The sequence below is a fragment of the Malurus melanocephalus genome, unplaced genomic scaffold (genome assembly GCF_030028575.1).
Source record: "Malurus melanocephalus ecotype Western Australia unplaced genomic scaffold, MMel_1.1 scaffold_229, whole genome shotgun sequence".
Taxonomy (NCBI): Eukaryota; Metazoa; Chordata; class Aves; order Passeriformes; family Maluridae; genus Malurus; species Malurus melanocephalus.
Genome location: NW_026623461.1, coordinates 390170 through 410020, shown reverse-complemented (window position 1 = coordinate 410020; position 19851 = coordinate 390170).

Genomic DNA, 19851 nt, shown 5'->3' with positions numbered 1-19851 from the left:
CTTGGATATGAGTAAGAAGCACTATTTATTTTGAARACCTCTTGATTTGTTCTCTCCATTTGGTCTGTTTTATGATCAAAATAGTAATTTATTACTCTGTCATGCTGAGAGCTCATGCCACCATCCTCACTGAGGGTAATGGCACCTTGGTGATCTGTTACACAACATCACAAGTRTCTCTCTTATGTGTAATTATTTCCTTTCCTTGGTGGAAAAGATTTTGCAAATACTTACATATATATGTGTATATATTATTTATATTTGTATATACTCTAATTTTTAGATTCATAGATTTTAAACTACTATTGTAATATTGTAATATTGTAATAATCTAAGGTGACTATTGTAATCTAAGACTATTGTAATAATCTAAGGTGACCTCTTGCACAATATAGAGGTTTTCCTTTAGGAAACCCAGCAAGCGAAGCTGTAGCTTATTTTTTAGCAAGATACTCACTCTTGTTTCGAAGACTGCATACAAGGTTATGTCATATTCCTAGGCAAATACATAATATTGTGTGTATTTATTTTAGAAAGAAAGATTTTTTTTAAAAAATAATTGTATTTGGAACTGAAAGCTAAAAAATGGGAACCACTAGACTCTTGCACAGAAGTTTGTAGAAAATCCCAGTGTGCCAAGCAGTGCAATAGAAACTTCTTACTGTGGTTCAAGTGTGAAACAGTTTCAGTCAGAGCATTACATACTTTGCAAATGAGAAAAAAAAAAAAAAAAAGAATGTAAATATTGGTCTTCAGATGGGCAAGCATAGCATGTGGCAGGTTCATTATGTTAGAGAGGGCTCTGTGTCTCTGAGATTATACATTATTGTATTTGACACCAGTGGAAATATCTTCAAGACACAGAATTTTCTAACCATTTGAATTGTTGAAACACRTTTTAAACCAGAAAAAATCCACAATATGTTGTGAAAGTCATATTTTCTGCACATATGTGGTCCAATCTCATGGCAAGATTGAGTTCAGAATGTGCAGTGTGAATATTGCAAAGTGACTTTTCCCATTTGGGGGTACAGATATTTCATCAACTGACAATATCTCTAAGAAAGCACATTAAAATATTAAAATTGTCCAGTCTTTTCATATGCCATTTTAGCTTGGTTTTCTTCATCCAGATCTGGGGCAATTATGACCTTGAACTTCAAGATGGAGCAGAGGAGAGGGAGCCTTTTGTGTGGACAGGCAGTCCTGCTGACTCTTTCATATTTTCACAAAGTGAGAGAGAATAGCCCAGTCCTTGCTGTTGGCTTGGTTTGCATAGACATAAGAACTGTTCTGGTGACAATACTTCACTTTTATCCTACACATGAGCGTTAAAGAAATGAAAAGCTAGCTATGGTAAGTTGCTGTAAGCCACAGGGTACAGCTCTCTTCAAAAAYGAGTGATGAGCGCAGCCCTTTGTCTTTACATACTGGATTTTGATGGTTTGCAGAAGCTGAACGAGCTCTGAGGTGTCTAGCAGGGGAGTCATTGTACAGGAATTATCCTTTGCAAAAGAAATAAGATTGATCTTTCTAACCACACTTTCCTAAAATTACTACTTTTTTCTTTAGTCCAAGTAGAAATGTCAGATAAGAGCAACATGCACCTCCACTGTAAGACTTGTGGAATTCTATGCCACCAATACTTTGATTCAAAAGAAAAACAAAAAATAATCAGCACCTGAAACTGTGGAGGATAAGGAAAATGTCTTAATTTTAAAAGAAATTTATGCTCTGCTAGATTTCCTTCTCCAACTAAGGAAACCCAGCTACAGAAACCCAAAGAATTCTAATATCAACCAGTGCTTTCTTAAACTTGAAAGCAAAGTCAAAATAAGGACATATTTTGACTTCTGAGGACAATAGTMGTTAATCTTAGCAATAAAATAACTGCAACTGGACTATTATGCTGAAGACCATACSCTACAACTGTATCAACTCTGTGATTACTTGAAAAGTAAATTAAAAGAAATAGTGACACTAATTTCTGGTGATCCTAGACAGATAAATTCAATTTCTTCTAAAAACAAAAAAAAAGATTTTGTGACATTCAACTGTAGATTTCATCTGGAACCTCCCAGTGAAACTGTGATACCTAGGATTTTGAATCTGAATGGCTAATAGGGGGAGAAGAAAGCTGTTTAAACTATTTTTGTTCAGTGAATTAAACCAATACATCTCAGAGACTACACAGTTTACAAGACTTTACTGAGGAAATACTATGCCTATGCAGGAAATTCCAAGAACTGTAACAAACATTGAAAAAACTTAATATTCTCACTTTGTCTCAAACCTTTGAAATTCACCTAAGGGTGTTTCTGCCTAAGACCTTACTTCTGCTTTAAGATTTGTTAAATACAGCAGAATAAAAAATAGACAGAGACATTTTCAATCTCATTTCATCTTCCCTGTCAAATTAATTCCTGCATTCCTGTGTAACTAACATTTTCCTCCCTAAATTAATTAACYAAAGTGAAAGCCACCACATTTTTGAGTCTTCAATTCTGATACACTAAATTCTGGGGGTTTTTTACCCAGTATATGAATTCTGGTAATGGCTAAAAAAAAAAAAAAGGTTATGTAACTAAATCTCAAACATCATATTACAAAAAAATCTTACTTTGCCAAGATACAAAAGCCATTTGCTGCACATATACTGCATGAATTACAAGTGTTTGATGAAAGTGTAGTTAAATAGAGAACTTGAAAATGCACCAATGATCATGAAACAAAACTGGGTTTTTTTTTCCTGCATTACTGGCTCCTCTTAAACCTTGATGAAAATTTTCTCCTTGATGTACCACTAACATCTGCAGAGGGACATACACGTGATTTCAAAAAGTGAGAGTCAAAACCGTTTGAAAGGAAATTTCTAATTTAAAAATTGGATTTACACTAAATTTTAGGACAGAAATGATTGTTAGACTATTTTATCAGACCTAGCTACCTCGTCTTTACAATATCCGCAGAATTGTCACCATGCTAGCCTTGATTTAAAAGCACTGTTGAAGGAGAAATGGGTTATATTCCAGTGGTTATTCCAGTGAAGTTTAAAACTTTTAACAGCCCTTAATCTGGATCTAAGTCGAGCCTATCATCCTAGCCAGCACAGTGGAATAAGTTTTTCCAAGGAATGATTTATGTGATTTTTAAAGGGGACAGCCAGTCTGCCACTGGCTACAGAGGGACCTGTGGTGTGARGATGGTGCAAGATTTCTGAGATGATCCCAGCACCAGGGCTGGCCCCGATGTGGTGGGATGCCCTGATRAACTGAGCACATCCATCTATAAGCTGCAGGGAAGAAACAGGTGCTCAAAAGAGCAAAAATCTTTTATGTTTTTTGCATGATGACAACAAAAACCATAAGGCTGCAAACTGAAGGACAAAATATTGCTGCTGAGAGCTTACTGGATTGCTGAAAGCTATTAAGAAAATGGAAGCTATTAACATCATGCCAAAAAATGGTTCAATAAAGTGGCCTAATGTGAAATTGAGATACTTTGTATCACTCTAACATGATCATACAAATAATGAACTGCAAATTCCTCAGCAGAAGATGGTGTTTTCCCACTCATTTGCTCAACCATGCCCGCAAAATGCTGGATTTAGGTGCAGATTTTCCGTGGCACACCCTGTGGGTTGTACACCTATGTTGTAAGAGTGAAGTCCCAATCTACAATCCTTTTTCAGGGGAATGTCCTTCTAAGTCCAGTTATCAGTAAGGATCAATAAATGGAAAATATTTAAAATCTTGAACAAATCACCTTTCAGTAAATGTCTGCCTTGTGCAATGCTCAGTGTCTTTTACTAGAAAGTGAACAACTCAATTTGAAATCTGTGATAAGGGTTCCTTAAGTACTTTAAAAAGTATTCTTCATTTTCCCATATTGGCCAAAACACAGAGTGTAAAATGAACAATATATATTTTAATTTATATAGTTTATATATTGAACATAATAGTAACATGATAAGAATATAAATAGCATTTATCTTCTAATGTCAATTATAAATACAATATTTTATACACCCATGAAAATTATAGCAGCAAAATATTTTAAAATTTATTGTCTAAAAGAACTTCAGTTTGTTACCAAAAGACATTTTTGCACCTGAAGGTTTTCTGCATATTGTTAATTTACTGTYTGGAAATAATTGTGAGAGACCATAAATCAGATTATCAGAGAGTTTCATAACGTGTTATCAGTGTTAACAATGGATTGCTGAAATCTGCCTCACAGCCTGAAAGCAACAGCAGTTTTTACTGATGATCTCCCTTGTCAGGTCGCAGTCTAACAGTCTGTGCTCCATCCCCACCCAGAGTGTTGAGACAAGGAGACATGGAGGCAAAAACAGAGRCCCCTCAGTGAAGAAATCCAGTTGAAATTATCCTTCTGCACRTTCAAGGCATTTAATTTCTGCCCCATTGTTCTAATAAGTGCCAGTATAAAACACATTCTGTCCTTCCCATCTTTCTGTGGAAGAAAAGTCCACAGTGTAGGGGAAGAATTTTAGAAATGTATTTGCCTCAGATGCAACTGATAAACTGAAAGTTCTAATTTCAATTTYTGTGTGCTCTTCCTAGCCTGAAACATCTGAACTTTTCAATATGAAACAATCCTAACCTCAAAATAGTATATATAATACTAGCTGAACTATATTTTGCTAATTATATATTTTAGTCTCTCCAAGATAGAAAGGAATTAGAGTGCTTTGATGAGAAATAATGGTCAAATATATTGATCTGTACTGCAAGATCTGCTAGCGAGCCCAAAATGAAATTATCACAATTTAAAATCATATAAAGTAAGTATTGACTGTCTGCAAACTAATTCAAATGTGTCCTAACACAGAACAATGACTGCTAGGAGCACTGGAATTGGGCCAGTAGTCTGACAAATGGTTTGGATGAATCCTATTATTAGACAATTATTCAACAGAAATAGAATGGAACCATCAGGTTAGTTCTGATGACCAAAAGCAGTGGGTTTGACTGTCTTAACAGAATGAGCTACACTGTCGCCTCTTTTGTAACAAAATTATGTTCCTTGAGGTAATAAATGTGTCTTCACATGCTCTGTGTGTTTCATATGCCCATGAATGTACGTAAAAATATGCTTACATGTGTACCTTTTAGGTAGACAAATGGATTGGCAGCTACATACTAAAACAGTACACGTGCAGTGCATTTAATCAGAGCTGTGAACAATGCACAGCCAGAGCAGATTGATTAAGAGGATTTTTACAGGTTCTCTGGAAACCCTCAATAGCACTTGAGTACAATCAAAGCTTTAAAGACAATAGCAGGAATTGAGCAGRAATTGAGCTGGCACCAGAGAGGCTAACTCTGCACATCAATACTTAAAAATAAGAGTTGTTGTGTGAAAAAGAGTGCTAAGCTGGAGAAGTGCCAGCTGTTGAAAGCCTACATTTACTACTGAGCCTAAGGACTGCCAGTGTTTCTGAAGGAAGACTGGAAAAGCAGAGGATGGGTCTGAAAAAGCAGCACCCACCCACAGGGTGGGGCTCAGACTGGCACCTGTGTCAGCCGGGGCTTAACTGTCCTGCTCCCCATTAATCCATTTAAGGAAAATACTTCCTTTCCTCACAAGATGTTCGATACCTGCACATGAAAATACAAGAGAACACATCGACAAATTTTCAGAGCTGTGCTAAGGAATTACAACAATTCCTAATACCTGACCTGCCCTGATAAGTGCCGAGGCCCTGATCCTGAAAAGAGCAATATGTGTGCTCAAATTTACATGCTGTAATTAAACCCAAGGAGACTACTTTCAAAGCCTAGAGTTAAACAAGGAAAAGTTTGTAATGTGAAGTCTTATCTTTCATTAGAACTGCAGATATAATTGGAAAAAAACAGACAGACTTCATTGCGTGCAAGCCCTGTTTCATGTCTTCAGGACTTGGCAAAGAGCCAGGTCTTTGCAGGATTGAAGTTTAAATGTTATTAGTAGTCCTTCACTAGGTATAAATGCTCTTGTAAAAGCAGTTTTATTAAAAACTTGAGTTTCTTTGGTTAGAATTCTCCACAAAACAACCAAAAATTACAGCTTATTCTCTTCCTGATTTATTGGATTAGTTAGAGCAATATGAAAATATTTGTGAAAGTATTGCTAACACTCAGTTTGATCATTGGTTGCAAAATGGTTTGTTTTGTTAAAAAAATAATTAAAAGTTAATTGAGCCAAAGCATGTGGGAGAAATTGACTCCACAACCCAGCATTTACAGAACTCACCTGGGACATGGGAGACCAGCATTGAAGCCTCTGGTTCAGCAAACAATTCATTAGTTTTATGAAGCAGAAAAACTTTATCAAGCAGATTAGTGAGTCCTACTTTAGAAGGACTGGCCATGAAAATTCCTTGGGATGTGGGATTCATATCCTCTTTACACGGCTGGGAGGTGCCTTGGACCATTCCAATTCACACACCTTGTGGGCACTTCTGCCCACAGAACACCTGGTTCCTTTTCAGAATTCATCGGGCCCTTAAAAACAGCTATCTACTGCTTTTTAAAATCTCATAAAAAAACTATGAGACGTTCATTTTTGGAGTGAATTCAGGACTTTCTGKTTTTTTGCCTCTGGTTCTTTACCAGAGTAATTAGTAATTAGTAATTAGTCTCTTAGTAATTTCTACCTCTAGTAGATGAAAATCAATCAATGTCTGCCTTCAAACACATGACCACAGCTGTCTCCCACCTTGAAAAGAAGCCATGAAAATGAACAAATATCATCTTCAAAGGTTTAACTCTGAGCTGGGTAAAGTTATTTTACTATTTTCATAAGCTTCATTGAGCTTTGGGTGCCACCCAAAGATGTCAGCTAAAGAGGATGCTGAAAGACATGAGACAGGGTCTGTTTCTCAAAACATGAGGATGGAGACAGTGATGCCTATGACCACGTCCAATGTAATGGTCCTGACAACATCTCCAGATTCTGTGGGGATTAACTCTGCGTAGGCATGCGCCAGTATGTTCCACACAGTGGTCTACTTTTGATAAATCCTGAATGAGAACCTCCAGTTTCACCAAAAAGCACGTATCTCTTAGTTTAAGCAGGCAGTGGGGTGTCTGGAAGTAAACAGAGTCTCTTGAACTTGGGTAGAGAGCAAGGTAATCAGGTCAATGGGTTATCTTGCAGCAAATAAAAATTAAGGAAAGTACTTTCAGATATAGTTTTCATGAAGAACATAAAGTCTGTTTAAGGCTGCGATCACATTCTATCTAAAGTATAGGTACTTGCTCATGCTGTTTGTATGCTCTGCCCCCGAATGGGGTATCATAAATGGGGATCAGAAACAGGGAAGTATTGACTTCCCTTTAATCTGATCCTGACTTTTTAGTTGTACAGGAAAATTTCATAGTTTTATAATGTTTATCTTACACCTTCATTGGTACCCACCATGTGCCCAGCCAGCATGGGAAGCAGCACCCAGCAATGAGATCTGGCTGTTACCACCAGACCCAAAGATCTGGGAAAAGGGCAGGTGGAGGGGAACCTGGCTAGCCAGGGGCTCCCTTTCTTTCACCAGGATTTAACCCAACTCCATTCCACTGTCTGCCAGTTAAACAATAAAACCAGGGTTATTTTAGATGAACAAGACATGCATCTACAGAAGAATGAAAGTGTTGCAATATTAAACAGAGCATATAGTCATGAAAAGTTGTGTCAAAATTTGGGTTTTGAAAAGCGATATTGACCCATCTGCTGCCTCAGATCACCTTGATCAAACAAGACAGACATATCCTTGAGCAGTCACCAGGCTTAGCTGATTTTTGTTACATTTTCCAGTCTCATGAAACACTCCTGCACTTTTCTTACTCATATCCCTTAGAAACCAGCTCCAAGTGCATCTCCATAGGCTGATTTCTGCTGAACCTTTTGTCCCTGTGAAAATTCTTCACACTGAATGGCTGCAAAAGCTAACAAGTAAATGACAAAGGATAAACTATTAAATATGTGCTCAACAAAATATATATAATAGTCTTTGGTGATATACAGTGAAAGCTTTGTTCATGAAATATAGGATAAAATACCGCTGTACAAGAAATCTGCAAAATATGGGAAGATGCAGTAAATCCCCTTACTGCTTAAAGTGGCAACACTTATACAAACAAGAAGTTTGTATAGTGGAGATACAGAGGACTAATTCAATTAACCTGTGAGTGAGATGATTGTTTCCTGACAGCTACCTCTGGCAAACCAAAGAATAAATCTACATGCAAACAAATAGTAAGATTACTACTACTCTTGCATTGTTCAGTAAATGCAGAGAAATGAAAACTGACCCAGAACAGAAGGTTTAGAGGTCACTGTGGCAAGTATAGCAACCATGCAAATGGTGTTGGTAACTGGTCAAAGTGGCATATAAATAATATCACTTCTGTTGATTTGGCAATAAGTGTAAACTGGAAAAGTAAACTGTGTCCCAGTACTTTACCAAATGGTGAGAATCAAGTTACAGCCCTGGCCTAACCCGGAATAGTTTTTACTGAAATTAATAACAGTTATTCCTGTTTCATTCAAATGTGAAATAGGTCTGCAGAAAAGATCAGAAAGCCACATCCATCAAAAGTTGTTCTCCTGTTTGCTGCTACTATCCATCAATGCTCACAAAACTTACACATTGGCTATAAAATAGTTTGGGTTTTCTTCCAAACAGAAGAGAAAAATGAGAAAGTCCTGAAATCCTGTCACTTAAGTACAACTTTCTCCTGTGATTAAATTTCACTTCATCCAAATCTGTGTTTCCAAAAAATGTCTGGTGTCTTCACCTGTTATCACTACAGCCATTTCAGACAACTGTATTTAGAGTGCAAAGTTAATTCTCTCTAGCATCAGAGGGAATGCTTATTACAGAGCTGAGTGTGTGTGTGTGATACAAACAGATTTTTTTCTCTGCTAGACTGAAAAATTATCTGGTTTATATCTTTCAGAAATTAGTAGTCCTTTCAGAAATTAGACTTATTTACTTAAATTATTAGTCCAATTCTCTTAAGTGAGAGTTGGCTCAAAATGCTTACAGTGAGAACCGATCAAGTAACAGTAAATATGTTGAAATAGTGTATTTGTTAAGTAACGAAAGAAATTACCAAATTCACTTATTTGGTGATAGCTGAATTAAAAAATATATTCACAAATAATTCATTCAAGAGAAAGGGTTTAACAACTATATTTTTTACAAGAAATATTTTATTATCTATAGGGAAAAACCTTTCCCTTGCTTTAGAGATGGGTTATATTGTGTTGTTCATATGAGTAAAAAAATTGAAGTGTTTTAATAATAGTTAGGATGAGACTAAGTAAAAAAAGAAGAGGAAATTCTAAAAGAATAGAAGTTTCCGTCCTACTTTTTGAATTATTTTTTATGTACACTTTGGAATTCAGTACATTTAAACACTAAAAGCATTTCCAAACACTTGAAAATCTGAGAATACTCGTTTTTTATGATAACTTAAGTACAGCCAGTGTTGACCTGTTCTTCAGCTGCACAACACTGAAAACCAGCAGTCAAGTTGGCACTGAACTCTGACCTTTAGTTGGAATCATGGGATAGTTTGGGTTGGAAAGAACATTTAGAGGTCTTCTAGTGCACCCCTGGTATGGACAGGGACACCTTCCACTAGGCTGAGCTGCTCAATGCCCCATCCAATCTGATTTTGAGCACTTCCATAAACGGGKCCTCCACAACTTCTCTGGGAAACCTGTGCCAGTGCCTCACCACCCTCATTGTAAAAAGTTTATTCCTTTTATTCAATCTGAACCTCTCCTCTTTTAGTTTAAAAACATTACTCTTTATCCTCCAGCTACAGGTCCTTTTAAAAAGACTGTCTCTGGCTTGATCATAGGGGTCCTTTGGTTACTGAAAAGCTGGTTTTAGATCCTACTGGAGCTTTCTCTTCTCCAGGCTGAACAATCCCAAATTGTTCAAATCTCTCAGCCTGTCTTCATAGGAGAGGTTCTCCTTTCCACTGATCATTTTTGTGGCCTTCCTCTGGACTCACTCCAGCAGGTCCATGTCCTTCCTGTGCCTGGCCCCCAGAGCTGGATGCAGTGTTCCAGGTGGGGTCTCAGCAGAGCAGAGCAGAGGGGCASAATCCCCTCCCTCCCCTGCTGCCCACGCTGCTTTGGATGCAGCCCAGGACACGTTTGGCTCTCTGGGCTGTGAGTGCTCATTGCTGGGTCATGTCCAGCCTCTCACCCACCTGCACTCCCAAGTCCTTCTCAGCAGGGCTGTTCTCAACCCATCACAGAAGGTCAGTRGGTTGGTCAGGCAGGATTTGTCCTTGGTGCAGCTTTGCTGGCTGTCCCAAACCACCTCCACGTCCTCCATGTGCGTTAGAAGAGCTTTAGGAGGAGCTGTTCCGTGATCTTCCCAGGCACAGAGGTGAGGCTGACAGGTCTTCCTTTCTACCCTTTTTTTAAAATGGATGCAAGTTTTTCCTTTTTCCAATCATCAGGAGCTTCACTTGACTGCCATGGATTTCAAGTGAGTTCCATGACTTTTCAGACATSGTGGAGATGGTCTTGGTAACCACATTTCAGCCAATTTCCTCAGGACTCTGGGGATGCCTCTCATTGAGTTCTACAGACTTAAGTACATTCAGGTTCCTCAGGTGGTCAAGAACCTGATCTTTAAGTGCAGTGGGAGGGTCTTTGCTTCCCCAGTCCCTGCCTTGYRGTCCATCCACCCAAGAGGTGTGGGAAGAGAAGTTGCCATTGAAGACTGAGGGAAAAAAAAGGTTGAGCATCTCAGCTTTCTCCTTGCCCGTTGTTACCAGTTTGTCAGCCTTGCTGATGGGGGAGGGAGGTTGACTTTCTCTGACCTTCCTTTCCTGCCTGACACACCTTCTASTTATTCTCTGCATCCCTTGCCAAGCTCAGCTCCAGCTGYGCCTTGGCMTTCTTGACCCCATCCTTACACAACYAGGCAGCATTCCTRCACTTTTCYAGGGATACCTGTTYCTGYTTCCACTSCCTGTGYATTTCCTTCTTTCATCTTASTTTGACAACAGGTCTCAACTCAGCCATTCTGGTCTCTTGCCTCCATTTTCTGATCTCCTATATCTAGGGATCATGAGCTCCTTCACTCCCAGGAAATCGTTCTTAAGTCTACCAGCTCTGTTCCCTTGTCCCTGAGGGACGTTTCCTAGGGAGACCTTTTGACTAATTCCTTGAACAACTGCAAGCCTGTGCCGGGTGTTTTCTTACTCACCACCCACATGGAAGAACAGTAATGGATAATAATCTGAGGGCTGTACCAGGCTAGGAAGTTTCCTGGTGATATTTCCTAGAATCTTAGTTGCACACTACCAAACATCACCTGCTTAGTCAAGTGTTTTATCAAAACAATTGAAGTTGAAGCATCTCAGGAGACCTAGTGCTGAAATTTTTGCCTGAATAGCATCCTCTATCTGAAAGAAAAGCACTCCGTTGCCTAAAATGGAACATCATATTACTTTTCAGGGGGGCTTTTTGCTGGCAGTATTTAGAAAAAGTAGATCAACATATGCTCTAATTATATTTAGCATAACAACCTTATTTAAAATGTAAATGGTTATAGTTTTTCTTTAATGTTACTTGCAATAAATCTACACTACATTAATTCCCCAAGTAAGGGTGCATTATTTAGTGAGCAAATTAAAAAAAAAAAAGTCTTTAAAATATGTTTACTCTTTACAAATAATAGTAAATACAGGTACAGAGCAAATTAACAAAACAGGAAGAGTTTTTTTCTGGCTTGGTTAGAAAGGAGTATTTTTATTTTGGTGGTTTCAAAATTTCTTGAAACTTTTTTACATCTTTTTTTTCTTTTAAAGAAATTACATGAAAGACTGAAGTCCAGACAGACCTCGTCATGTCATGGAATTTTTCCACTCCAAAGAGATTTAACAGGTGTTACTGATAGTGAATACAGTATAGTTGATTTCATGCAATGCTCCACTCCTTAGGTAATTACAGAGGTGATGCAAGGTTTTAAACATCTCTTRAGACAAAACCTCCCTAAAAGAGGAGTCACAGAATATTTTGGCTGCTTCCTCAAAACTGTAAGGAACATCATCACTAAGGAGCAAAAGTTCTCATACAATAAAAACGTGCCCTGTTCTCTTGTTTCAGGACAGTACTTATAACTTAAGTTTTTCAAAATAAGAATTTTGCAATAATGAACTGTGTTTATTAYAATCCTTATATTTGCAAATGTGTGAGACTGCAGATTCTCTTGAGAATGCCAATGCATTTTTCTGAGGTTGAATTCTACTCCATTACCAATGGGGTAAACTTATTTTAAGATTACCAATAGGATCCCTTCTACCAGGAGGAAGCTTCCTTTTAYAGACCCCATATGACTCCTTTTCACAACTCCTTCAAATTTCACWTTCAATCCAAGCAAGTGTTGGATACATCCATACATCCAACTCCAGTGTTTCTTTCACCCCCATCATAACTCATCAAGAGAGGTTATCCACACAATTCATCAAGTTTTTTCCTGAAAATGTGAACAAGCAGGGATCTCAGTTCAGCTGGTGTTCACACAATCCCATGGATGACTTCCTGTCCCATGTGTGACCTTTTATTCATACTAACACAGCACCTCACAAGGAAACAGAGAGGTGAAATAGATATTAAAATTTCATTTGGATTGGATCAAAATTACAGCATTATAAAGTACCGTTTTAACACCTATAATGTGTAAAAATAATATAACTTGTGATACATATCTTCTGTCACTTGCTGATACCAAAAACTATAGCTGGCATCTGCAAGTATATTAGGTTTAGGTGTGAAACATCTTGCTTTCAAGGGTGGCATTGGATAGAATGAGACAAACAAATGTATGTGCTTGCATGTTAGAAAATACAAATGACACATATGAAAATACGACAAAAATCAGACTGTCCCTCTTTTCCATTTTGCCTTTTTTGTTTTAGTTACAGATTTCTAGCAACACATAAGGAAAGAGCAAACTAAGGAAAGAGCAAACTGTATCCATGCCTATTTAAAAAAAAAAAAAAAAAAAAAAAAAAAAAAAAAAAAAAAAAAAAAAAAAAAAAAAAAAAAAAAAAAAAAAAATGAAAACATGAAAGAAGAAGAAAAAAATCTCTTCCCATGAGTTATCCCACTTACAACAATCCACCAGAAGCAAAGCACAAGGGGCACTTGTTCTCTTTCTCTATCAGAATTACCCTCACAGCCACACCAGATGCACACCCCTTACTCTTCCAAACACCAGCCCTCTATTGTTTTGGRGGTGTATCTGTCATTACAACACAATCTTTATTTATTATTATGTTTATTTATRTTTTTATATTTAATCTGATATGTTTGATGCTTCTCCCTTGTTGTTTCCTCATCCCTACCTATATATTCAACACTGCAGTTCAATCTGAAAGCAAAAACACTGGAAATGTTGTATTTCAKATATTTCACATAARTTTAAACATAGTCAGGTTGASTTGCYAYCCAAAACACAGAAMATATTTTTGACAGAAAAATGTTTGGCTGACTAGTGACATTTGGTGCATAGCTTGTTTTTTAATTCCTATTGTTGTGCTCATTTATGAATGTTTACATTTCCCTCCAATGAACACTGTCCCTGCTTTTCTGGGAATGAAAGCAGGATAGCTCAAGATAAAACAATGTCACAGATTCCTCAGTCCAGCTTTTTATCCAAATAAAACGGGCCTTCTCAGGCTTGAGAAGAGACGCAGTATACACAGGAATTAATRGAAGTTGCTTGTTTTCTCATTTCACACATGCAAAGCCAAGATTTTCAGCTCCAAACAGTCAAAAAGATGTGTAAGAATTGGCATTTCCTTGRACAAACCTGTGACCAGAAAGAGATGACAGAAATGCTTTGCAGGAAAGAAAATAAAAACACAAGGCAACACRTTTAATATAAAAGAGCTTTTTCCCAACACTGTTCTGCCTGAAATGCTAGAAGGTCTTTGTGATACTGGCTGGAACTGCTGTGAGGTAATTATATGTAGTTACATAAAGCAGCCTAATGCTAGGCCAGCAAATTGTCTAAAAGAARGGAGTGTATTCCTTGTTAAACGTTTTGTCATGATGACCATGCCCTTTATTTATCTCTAACACAACATGCTTATTTTGCCCCATCCACTGTTTTCACCCTGCAAATTTATGAGGCTCTATTAATCTTCTGCCCTGCTGACTCTCTGTGTTGCAAAGTGTCAGCAGACTTTTGTACCTTGCTAATGTACAAAGTGCTTCTTATGAGTAATATCAGCATTTTGCCTTTTAATTGCACATATAATTTTTAGGTCTTACAGCTAATAAGGGAATTGAGACCACGGTTCATCATTGTCTCGAATGGTACTCCAGGGGTGTAGGGACTGTAGAAGCTCAGAGAAGAATATACTTGTCCTCGTTCCAAGCAATAGTTTCTCTCATTACAGCAGCTCCATTCACACCAGTACAGTTACAGGTTTGCCAGCACTTCCATTACAAGCRCAGCTTTTTGAGGTTTCAAAATTGTTGCAAAATTTTATAAAACATGAAATACATTCTATTAGCTTATATTTTTCATTATTATGCTGGGGTTTTTTTCCAATGTATTATTGTTGCCATTATTGTTATTGTTCTTGTTATTGTTGTCATTGGTGGTATTATTATTATTATTATTATTATAAATTTCTATATAAGTTTATTTTAGTGTTTTAAATACCTCATTGCTTGCAGAGGAGCAAATGTTGTTTTGCAGTCCTGCTGAAAACTGTCATTCCTCATATTTGAATTAAGTCATAAGTTTGTTCCATTTTTTTCCATCCAAAACCAAAATAGAGAAATGATAATGTGGTGCTAATTTGGAACAATAASCAAGTAATTTTATATAAGCAACCTTAAACAAGGAGCTTTCCTCCCATCTTGAAATTCACATTACTGAAAGTATTCCTRTTGTGCAGACAGTTGGGAGGAAAAACAGAAGTTTATCTTCCTTTTTCCATGGAAGTTGAGCACAGAGAAGAGCTCATGTATAATATACTGGAGGGTTTGAAGAATATGTGCCAAATTACGCAATTAAAAGCTTCTCTCATAAGTATGCAAAGCAATAAAAAGTAAACAGACTGACTATTGGAATATCATGCCATGGGAGATGCTTGTAAACAAATGACAGTCTGTCCTTAACTGTTGGGCAACACTTTATTGTGGAAAAGTCCACATAAGAATGAGAAGTCTGATACATTTTTCAGCTCCTGATAGGAATTTTGCAAATAGATGTATCACCCTGCTGATAAACAGCGCTGGAAAAGTTGTAACTAGAGATGAAGAGAATGCTGAGGTACTCATCAACACTTTTGCCTCTGGTGGATGGACAGCAGGATGGGGATGGGGGACGCAAAGTCTCTCCCATTTTATATAAAGGTCAGGTTCATGACCACCTGGGGRATGCAAATGTAGGTAAGTCTACAGGACCTGATGAGATGCATMCCAGAATCCTGAGGGAACTGGGCTCATGTTGTTGCCAAGATCATCTCCTTGATGGCAGCCAGGTGAAATCTACAGCAGTCAGAAGTTCCTGATGACTGGAAAAAGGGGAAACCCATCTTTAAAAAGGGTAGAAAGGAGGACTCTAGGAACCACCAACTTGTCAGCCTCACCAGTGTGCCTGGGAAGATCATGGAGCAGCTCCTCCCAAAGCTCTGCTAAGGCACATGGAGAAGGAAGGTGATTTGGGATTGCCAGCACAGCTGCACCAAGGCCAAGTCCTGCCAGACAAACTTATTTGCCTTCTGTGATGGAGTGACTCCGTCAGTGGGCCAGGGAAGGAATGCAAATCCCATCAACCTGGACTTCTGCAATATCTGTGACACAGTCTCACACAACACCCTTCTCTTCAGTTTGGAGACATGGGTTCAATGGGTGAACTGTTAAGTGGATARAGAGTTGGTTGGATAGTCAGATCCAGGGGGTAGTCAGTGGATGTCAGTGACAAGTGATGTTMCTCAAGGTTCTATGTTGSGACCAGTGCTATTTAATATCTTCATTGTGACATAGATCAAGGGATTGAGTGCASTCTCAGCAAATTGGCAGATGACACCACGCTGAATGGTGTGGTTGACATACCTGAAGCATGGGATGGCATCCAGAGAGACCTGGATAAGTTCAGGAAGTGGGACCATGAGAATCTCATGTGGTTTAACAAGACTGAGTGCAAGGTGTTGCACCTGGGTCAGGGCCATCCCAATATCAGCAGAGATTGGGAGATGAACAGATGGAGAGCAGCCCTGCAGAGGACTTAGGAGTGCAGATGGGTGAGAGGCTGGACATGACCCAGCAATGAACACTCACAGCMCAGAGAGCCAAACGTGTCCTGGGCTGTACCCAAAGCAGCGTGGGCAGCAGGGGAGGGAGGGGATTGTGCCCCTCTGCTCTGCTCTGCTCAGACCCCACCTGCAGGGCTGCATCCAGCTCTGGGGGCCAGCACAGGAAGGACATGGACCTGCTGGAGATGGTCTTTACAATCCCTTCCAACCCAGGTCATTCTATGATTCTATGATTCTATGGTTCTATTCAAACTAAAGAACTACTTTGGGTTCTGGGTCATAATGCAGCAGAGTGTGAGGAAGGAAAGGTGACTGTCACTAGATGAYCTCCAATGATACTCCTCTATCAGTAGCTGAGATGTTTCTTCGTGATGTCAGAAGGTTCATGCCATGCAGATCAGTTTCTTATTTCTCCTTCCCCTATTCTATAATATCTGGGTGAGATAACACTTCAGGACATCTCATGTCTTCCCTCTGGTCTCCTCATTCTTGCCCCACAGTTTACCAACATTTGCATCATGTTGGATATTCATCTGCAGGTTTTTAACATTTGGTTGTTCTATCATCTCCAGTTCCAGTACTCTTGTTATAAAGTGATGTATTATTCATGCAATCCAGGGCTCAATTTTCAAACTTGTAGACTTCGTACTATATTACCATCATAAATATTGATTTCAGAGCACCCAMAAGCATTTTTAGTCCTTCACTGAAAACACAAAACAGAGGCATCTGTACTCTGTGGAGCATAAAATCAAAGGGTGTGTAAACATGACACAGTGGAATGCCAAGCTAGAGATCCTGGACAGATGTCCAGGCATACAGTGGGCACTTGCGGATAGGTACCAGGACCTGCAAGCAGTGTAGCCACATTTCCACACATCTGGGAGCTTAGACCAAATGACTGTGACCTCTTAATGAGCTTGGACCCTTCACTGCATYGGTACATCTGCACTGCTTCCCCTTCTGGGGTCAGCTCACTGAATGGTGGTGGCATGTTGACAGATGGCTTTAATTGACAGGTCAGATTATAATAACACCAGAGAAAGGACAGGAACAAAGGCCATTGTTTACATAATCYTGGCATTAATTTTGAGCATTCAGGTGTTTTTGTTCTCTATGAAAGCTGTCTTTTTGTTCATTGTTCATTTGTGGGAAAAATATTATGAGATGAGCAGTAAAACCTGCAGTACTGAATGCAAAGTGAGAAAGGCAAGGAGGTTTGTATTCACAAACTTCCTCATTAACTGTATCCTCACTCTGGCTTCCTGACTCCTTGTTTACTTTGGTGGAAAAGATTACCCCAGTTTCAATTGAACGGAGCCTTATTGTTAACACTGTTACCATAGTTCTGAGGAAAAGATCCCAATTATACTCCTTCCAGCCAAGCATCTTAGCTAAAAATGATGTTGCCACTAAATAATCAATGACACCTGTAGGATCTGGAAATCCACTGTAAAGCATGCTTAAAGGAAGYATTTGTGTGTATATAGAATATGTATAAAAATAAATACCTTTTAAAAGATCCATATATTGGAGAGAAGCAAGGTTTACTATGCATCTTCTCAGTTCATCTCAGCATTACAGTAAATCCACACTCCTTTCTCCAATCCCCAATACTCACAACATCTCCAGAACTGYATGACAGAATTACGAGCTTTACATTTTCCATCCTCCTCTTTCTGTGCTGCTGAATTTGAACAGTACTGTAACAATTCCCACCAAGATAGATACTACTGATAACAGGAACAAACCTATAAATTTTCATTTGGTAGATTTTGATGAAAATTACATAACAGAGAGGCTTCCAAAAATATTTTTAGGCAAAAAATAGCTGTTATAAGGATGTAACTAATTGTTCACAGTATAAACTGCTGAGGAAATATAGACATTCTCTTTAGTGTTTCTAAAAAGGTTACCCAAATGTTCAGTACTTAATTTTCTTACATTTAAATTGCCTTCTTTTCCCTCTTTTATTTTTTTTCTGTTAAACAGTTTGAAATAAATTTTTTCTTACCTGTCACAAAAATGCCTTTCCTCTTTTTCTACTGTGTCTCCTCTCAAAGAACAGTGATATTCCAAAGGAAARTCTTAACCTTAACTTACCTCTCTGGTTAAAATTAAAATTGCTTCTAAACTTCTGAGGATCATATTTCTTCTGTTCTAGAAATGTTTATGAAAAAAATACTTAATTCTTTCCTACACTGACTGCATGAACTTGACTTCTTTTTTTCTTTTTTTTTGGAGCTGCTTTTTAAGCTGGCAGTAAGTACGGCACATAGTAGATTATCAAATGCTCTTAAAACAAAGCTAGACTACATTAATTAATGTTGTATGTGCACTTGAAGTGGGTAATATAGTTCATCCTCTGGCACTCAGCTCATTAATTTCAAAATGTATGTTACTAAACCTCTTATCTTGGTTTTATCTAATTAAATTATTAAGATGAAACTTAATAAAATCAGAGGTTTTTAAGTGTCATTCAAGGCACAGCTACAATTAAGAGATCAAATATTCATAGTTTTAGAAGACTCAGCCCAGCAAGACCGCTTTTGTGTATGATCAATTTTGYGCTGATTTTTTTTCCAAGCTGAACTGTCTTTATTTCAATAATACTATGATTTGCAAAGATAGACAGGAAATTAGTACACACCACTCTGAACAGATAGGTTAATTGAGGTTCAGTCTGGTACTGATATGTACATATTATAAACCATATGGAATCACAGAGTAACCTGGAATCACTACTTTGCAGTCAGTCAAAAGAACAAGTACCCATCACAGAATCACAGACACAGTCAGGGAAGAGACCTCAGAAGCTTTTTATTCCAAACTCCTGCTCAAAGCTGCTCCAAGGTCACACCAGGTTGCTCTGGGCTATGTCTGGGTCTTGAGAACCTCCAAGGACAAAGACACCATAGCATCTCTGGGAGATGTGCTCCACTGTCCCACTGTCCTTGTGTGAAAAAATAAGGACTTCGTTCTATGAAGTCTGAGCAGCTCCTTTTCTATCACTGATGCCAACRGTATTTTGTCCTTTTATCATGCAACACCATGAAGAGCTTTGCTCTGTCTTCTTCATCCTTGTAAGTTTTGACAGTCAGCACACAACAGTGAGTTGCTGTATCTGTCAGAGCTCCCTTCTCTGACTCACCTGGAACTGAAAAGCTTCTTCACAGGATTCAGCCAGGGCTACAGCCCATGYTTCTGACTGGACACAGAAGAGCTATGACAGCTGAAAAGACAGGTGCCRTGGATGTACAGGAGAAAGTGGTTTGGCATAAGACCTAAGGTGTGGTGGTGGAAGGATGAGGCAAGATAAGTTCTGGAGTCACATTATCATTATTTTGGCACATATCAAGTCAGAAAGTGTGGTTACTCCAAACACGGCGTGGTCTAACACAGTTGGTCACGCATATCTGGACTGAAGAAACCTCCCCACCGAGACAGCCACAGCTCATGCCATGCACATAGTGATTTTTATTCATCGACAGTGTTGGCAACTACTCTTTGCTTGATGCTATTCTCTGACTGACGCCTGAAACTG